This window comes from Echinococcus granulosus (assembly GCF_000524195.1).
Source record: "Echinococcus granulosus chromosome Unknown EG_S00002, whole genome shotgun sequence".
Taxonomy (NCBI): domain Eukaryota; kingdom Metazoa; phylum Platyhelminthes; class Cestoda; order Cyclophyllidea; family Taeniidae; genus Echinococcus; species Echinococcus granulosus.
The window spans coordinates 1,231,929-1,239,006 of record NW_020170382.1 but is presented as its reverse complement, the minus strand read 5'-3'; positions in this window follow the sequence as shown (position 1 = coordinate 1,239,006).

Here is a 7,078-nt window from a genome sequence, read left to right as displayed (position 1 = left end):
TGCAATATTACCTTCAAAGTCGGCTTTGGGAGAATTTAATAGAATAATGGCGCAATTAGTAATAGTTCAGGCGGTCTTTGGCATTATACAATGCAACTAAAAGTTAATGCGATGTTTTAGTCAAAATCCATCAAAATCCAAAACCGACTTTGAAGGTAATATAGTATTTTCATTCCGAAGACATCACACTATTTTTTGTCAATCTTAACTAAACTGTTGATTTAAGGTTGCATGGTGGGCAGTAACCGCAGGCATTAGTAAATATACTAATGAAGTTTTGATAGGTGTTGAACTACGGCATGAAGATGTACAGGTGAGTCAAACCTAGTATAAGTGTATTAATATTAGCTGTTGTAGATTTAGTAAATGCCGGATTATGTGGCTTTTCTACAGTAATAAAGTCAACTTTTTTGTTTATTACAATTGGAATTCTCAGCTACGACCTTGAGCGAGTTCAGTACTATCTGTGCATGAATTGAAATATTTTGGAATCGTGAGGATGAGTTTTAATAAAGCACACAGACTTCATGGATTATCTCCTAGTGCCGTTTTTCTTTTGTGGTCCTGCTTTTGTGGTTTTTCGCACTGTTACATGGAAAGTGAGTTTCACTTACTTTAGTATTTTCCCTGCGCTATTAATAAAAACGTAATTTGCACTAAATCTTCATTGAAAATATTGGCGAGCTCTGGCAAATATTTTAAAAAACGTTTAATGCGGTTATGTTTTAAATTTACCGTTTTTGGATTTTTGTCTTACTAAATATTTGCACCTCTTCACAGTGCCGTGACCACACGGTAATATCAAACTAGTTTATCCGTCATTTAAACTTATTAATAAGGCCTCTAAACATACTAATAACGTGTTTATATATTGTTTTTTATGCAAATTATTATCAAATTTAGTCGTTTTATGGATGTGTTTGGCACTGTTTTGGGTGTTTAAACTAACGAATTGACTAAAATTACATCTTCTACAGTCAACTTCAGTTGCTTTTACGGGAATTAACAAATTTTGCGGAAGACTCTTGCCCATACTTTATTGAAATTTGGCTGATTTACGGTTTTTTGGGTTTGTTTTTAATTTTCACTGTGACAAGTGGTTAAATGTGGGGTGTTTTGAATGTTTTATGTGTTGCGCAATTTTTGGTTTTGTTTAGAATAATTTTGAAAATTTTACGCACTGTAAGCACGGTGTTAATGGTTGTTTTTACGATTTTATTATTTGATTATCTAACTGATGCATTCATTTACGTAATATATTGAAATACCTCGCGAAATTGGGATATTTTTTGAAAAGTTTATTTTGTCACGTATTTAGCACTAATTACGGTGCTTTATACTTGTTCATGCATATCAAACTGCTTTAAAAAGTCTTCTTCTTATTAGGTTGTATCGCAATGATAGCACTTGCAAATAAGTCAATAACTGTTGGCAGAACTTTTTGCATTTTTACGTTCCAAATAATAAAAAAATCCCTGTGATTATTCACATACTATGGAACCCTTTTTGGAATCCCACTGCCTTGTTAAATGTGGGTTTTTAGTTAAAAAATAATTTACCATATCTACTGTTTGTTTTTTTACATAATTCTAATAAGGGTTTATATACTTCCAGGGCTAAGCAGTAATTTTTCCTTTCTTGATTAATAGGCTTTTTAGATACCTTGGACCACTTACGCATGCAAAACACTCATCATTCCTTTTATTTGAATATTTTTACAAAAGAAACCCAATTTATTATTTAGCTTATCTGTTATGGTAGTTTTCAACTAACTTAATGCATAGGAATGCGCATGTCCCTTAATAGATGCCTAATTGAATCGTAAAAAACACGGAAAAAAATAATGCCTTTTAGAAGGAGTAATAAATGGTTTTCACACAATCTTATATGTGAATCCACAATATAAAAGAAGCGTTATATATTCTGACATTTGGTCCTGGTTACTTGCAGATAAAATATAAAATTCCTTACAACACCGAAAGTAAAATATGCTATCCTCCAAGACTTAAAAAATATTTTCCAACAATAATCCAAGTTTAACTCCATTAGATGTAAATGGTATACGTTATTAGGGCTTTTTATTTAAAGTTATACATTTTTTTAAGCACTTATATAAATGGAGCAAGACTATAGTTTTTATAATTAAGAATGGACGTAGCATTTGATTCCCTCCCAAGTTTCTCGTCTAAACACACTGAAGTACAGGTGTGAAATTGAAACTGTCCTATTGTTTTAAGATGACAAATTTCGACCACTTAGGTTGGTTAAAAAGTTTATAAGCAAAAAGTTTACCTAGCTAAAGTAACATTGCACAGCTTTACTAATGAGAACAAGACTTATGAATTTCTATGAAATTTTAAGCTGCCGTAATTAAGCCTAAGCTGGTGAATTTTTATCCATTACCGGGTAGGCTGAATAGGGGAGTTTGGCAAACAAATTACGTATGACAATACTGTCTCGATATCATATTTATGACTTTAAGATGTGCTTTAGATACTTCAAATTCGATGCAGCAGTGGATATCTTTCTCACTATAATTTTTGTGGAACAATCTTGGGTTCAGAGATGAATCGAAATATGTACAAAGTTCCTTAAGTAAATTACGATATTTCTTAGAGGCACTAGCAACCGATGGCCCTACTTACCAGCTGTAGATTTTTCAATGCGCTTGTTACCAGTGTCACACGTTACTGACTCCAAGAGTCAAAAACAAGTAAAATGTGATCTTCAGTGGTATTTAATAGTTGACTGCATGAAATCGTATTGTAAACAGACGGAGTAGAATTAAAACAGAAAAAGAGGCGTTGAATGTTTCCAATCTAAGCACTATTACATCCATGGTATTGACCGGCGTCTGGATTGGTTCGAAAAAGTGAAGACAATCAGCTGTGGTGGTTTACTCTTTCCTGCGACTCAGGAAGCAAATGTGCTGGAAACCTAATGGAATAGAATTGCCACACATTGACATTTCTTTATCCTTTCCTAATTAACGTAAAAATTTAATGATTTTTGCGTCAAAAGTTGTAGTTCTACTCCTATTATCTCAAGTACCTCTTTTACTAAGGTCGATTAGAAGTTATACTATTTTGTGGAGGTAATTGTTGGGATATCTTCAACCTATCTACTACAAATCAATGCCTATTTTTACATTTTTGCCTCTTTTTCTAAACTACAGTGCAAGTGATGGGGCATTATTGTTACATTGTCAAGAGCTGTGCTACTGTCGGTCATATGCTAGTTGCATTGTAACTATCCAATACAGTCTCTCCAAAACTGGGTTATCCTGATTTCTCATGACAGCTTTGATGCCTTAAAGCACTTTCTGACTGTTGAATACGCATTTTGAGACTGAAGAAAAGGACACTGACAGATTGTATTTTCCTCAAATTTCGTGATTTTAACAAATCTTTCGTCTCATTAAAGTCAGTCATCGGTTGATACAGGGGTGCTCTGTGAACGAATTTGCTACTTGTACGTAGTTAAACTCTTACATAAGCGGTACAGGAGGTCAAAATTTCTATCAAAACTATTACGACAGCGCTGCCTACAAAGATACATCATTACTCATAGTCGATTGTCTTTAATTTGCCTCACCATTATTATTGCAGGCTCTAAGAAAGTATAATGCAGAATTCGTGGGAACAATCTTTAATGCCTTGATGATACAAAGTGTTTCCTATAAGAGAAAAGAACTTTTTGATTTTGTTGTCAACCGACGTGTTTTTTTTACAAAATAAATGACAAACAGCCGAAAAAGTCTCACATTTTCCAGTAAAATGTTTGTTTATATCTAATCAATTGATCCATTAGTCTCACACTATAAAAATGGTATTGCTCTTCAGCCAGTAAGGATGGAAACTCGACCGTTACCTCCTAGATATTGTATTATTCTAATTGGCATCAAGTGTCATTAATTTTTAAGCATATTTACCTAAACTCAGCAGCCAGAAAGTGTAGCCACTCTACCAGCCTGTTTAGGATACAATTTGGCGGATAAGTATAATAATAAGTCACAAATATGCGACGCCGTAGTGATGAATGTGTTAAGTAATCCATTTGTTTGTCCTAATTCATATGCAACAAATAATTCCAAAAAGTAGCTTTTGCCGACTTATATCTATTAATTCAGGCGATGCTAGAGTTCACGACCGCAGTTCTCTGATTGAAGACACATTTTGTTGAATTCACTCTCAAAGGGCTTTTGTCAGACCTCAAAATTGCTTTGCGTCATCCTACATAAGGTAGATAAAACATCAGTAGCGAGTAAAGTTAGTTTACACTTATTCGAAATCCTTTTTATTACAAAATATAAACTTTTCTCCTTATACGCGTACAAGATCTTGCCCAATGACTCATTGTGAAAGGAGATATGATACAATAATTCAGAGAAACCAGCATCTCTAATTGCCAGCACGCAATGCCTTCTATAAAAGCCAATTTTTACTAAGGCTCTGCTTCACTCTCATGCTTCCACCATCGCGGATACTCAATATGCTGCTCCTTGCCACGAACAGGGATTTCGTTTGTTATCCGGTTTCCTTGGTAATATTATCCCAGAAACTATAAATTTTATTGAATATGCTAATCTGGCAGCAGAGAGTGCATTAAATTTGCTGTATCGAAGCTCATTTCTGATATCAATAAACATTTCGCAGTAAATTCGATGGTAAGTCTATAACACCCTAGACAATAGTCAGTGAAAAAGGTTTTTCTCTTACCTCCCCAATAGCCAGGTCAGACCCAACGATTTGAGTGTCCAATTAAACTTAAATTGTGTTCATTCAATTAAAATTGCATTTTCCGTTGCCTGTCAGTGACCATGGCAAAATTTCGTCGTCATGATTAGAGCTGATCTTAAGTAGACATGAGATCTTCAGGAGGTACGATTGCGATTAGTTATGCTTTTGAACACTTGAAATTGTATGTCTTATTAGATCAACTTATTTTAAAGTTAAGGATCTCCTTCTCAGTCTTGATGCAAACCTCATGATCTCAAGACAATAGTCAAGTCGGCTCCAGATTACCCATCGCGTCCATTCTTTTAACTTAAGTAAATCGAGTGAATTTTTTTATACTAAGGATTGGGTGCATTTTTGTGATCCGATCAGAATAACTTTAAGTGTGAATTTGGCCCAATCAGGGTCAGCGCAAGCAACTGCTTCTTATATTTTCACTTGACCCGCCTCTTCAGATAAACAGGTGCAAAGAGTTCGCAGCTTTTATGTGAGAAAATGGGAGTACCTGCGTTCTTAAAGAGGCGCCGCATATTTTCCCAAACATTTACTCCTTTCACAGGCCGAGAAAAAAGGAGTTATTGCAATCATAGTCAACAAGGAGGAGGCGCAGTAGTTTTGGGTAAAAATGGATGGAGTGAATTCTGACAAGATTATAGAGATAAAGGAATGGCGGATACTAAAGTCTTTTGAAGTGAAGAAAAATTTATGCTCATGCCTGATTAATTACTAGAAGTGTAAACAAATGAAAAAGGAAGATTTAATTTCTTCCGCCAGACCTTTTGCGTGTTAATTTGTGCGTAATTAGAGATCATCTAGGAACGAGGGAGAGCCATTAGCTTGACTACTTGAAAGCGGCAAACTTCTAAAACATCACATGACACCATTTATTGTGCTTCCAACTGACTAACCAACCGGACAGCGGCAATCTAGCCATGACCGCAATGTGTTGACGAGTCCTCACTCTTCTGTTACCATTTAATTGAGTCTTATGAATCCTCACTCATCGACGCGGCTCGAGAACAATCCTGCCACATATTCGCTATCGATGTAACACACCACTTCTACATCGCAATAGCGTTAATCCACGGCACTCTACTTTTCAGTATCCACTGGTTCAAGATAAGAATATCCGTTTTGCTAAATTTGGAGATGTGTATTTGGTACAGCAAAAGGAAGTTCAGTTTTTCTGTTTTAAAGGAAGTTCAAATGTCTAGGTTCTTACAATGCCCAATTTTTTAGTCCTACCGCACCACTATGCGATGCAGGCTCTTTTACCTCAGAGAAATCCCATTTAGCCCTTTTTATTACAAGGCTTAAAAGTGGCAGATATAGGGTTTAATGGAGGAGCAATAGTTTCTTCTACATTTGCCGTAGTCTTTGCTATTCATTGTGTCAAATAGTAGAATGGTCTGTCTGCTCTGGCTATTTTTGGGGATACTTTAAGGCATTGTAAGAAACATGGCGATATGAAGTGTTTTCTCCCTTTTCCACACGCTGAGATTACTCTATTTGATATTATGCAAGGCATTTAAAAGCAATATGGGAAGATATGTCACTAAGACGCAAATTAATTCCGGTGTTACTAAGCCTCCGGGCAACGCTTAATTTAGAGGCGTTTGGCCGCCCCCAGTTCCTTCCGCACACACACTGGCACATACATTTTTATTCGTCAGGCTGCGTCTACCGTGCCTGCTCCACTATGAGGAATAATACATAAATTTTGAAATAACATATTTAGTGCCTAGAGAGGTTAAAGTAGACAAAAGGAATTAATTTTTGCGTTTCAAATCTAGCCTACTTAGCCTAAGGTTAGATCTCAATCGGATTCACAACTCAAGTTTTGATACCCGTTACGCATCAGCGAATTGCATTATGGGTTTCTATAAAGAAATGCTCCAGAGTAATGGAGATTATAGTCTTTCCTCTTGTGGATACCTAGACTTTTTAGCATAAATCGCTTCATTTCCCTCACTACTTCTGCCACAGAGCAACTTGATGTAGATAACTACTCGGGGGAAGCTGGGCTTTTACGTCTCGCATGGTAAGACAGACGGAGCTCCATGAAGCCAGTTTGTCTGCATTAAATATCACTGCCATTGGGTATCACCATCATGTCTCACCTCTAGTAATATTTCCACCCATGTTACAGGCTCATTTTTGATGAAACCCTTGCAAGATTTTAGGTAAAAGGTCTTTGAACTTTAGAAGTCAATAATTGGGTCATTCGTAGAGTCTATTGTGTACATAGAGCAGCACATTAACGTACTTCTTTTTAATAGTTAAAAAATAAATACCAAACTTAGAATTAAGAGTACTTTGTGGCACCCAAACAAAGTCTCCCT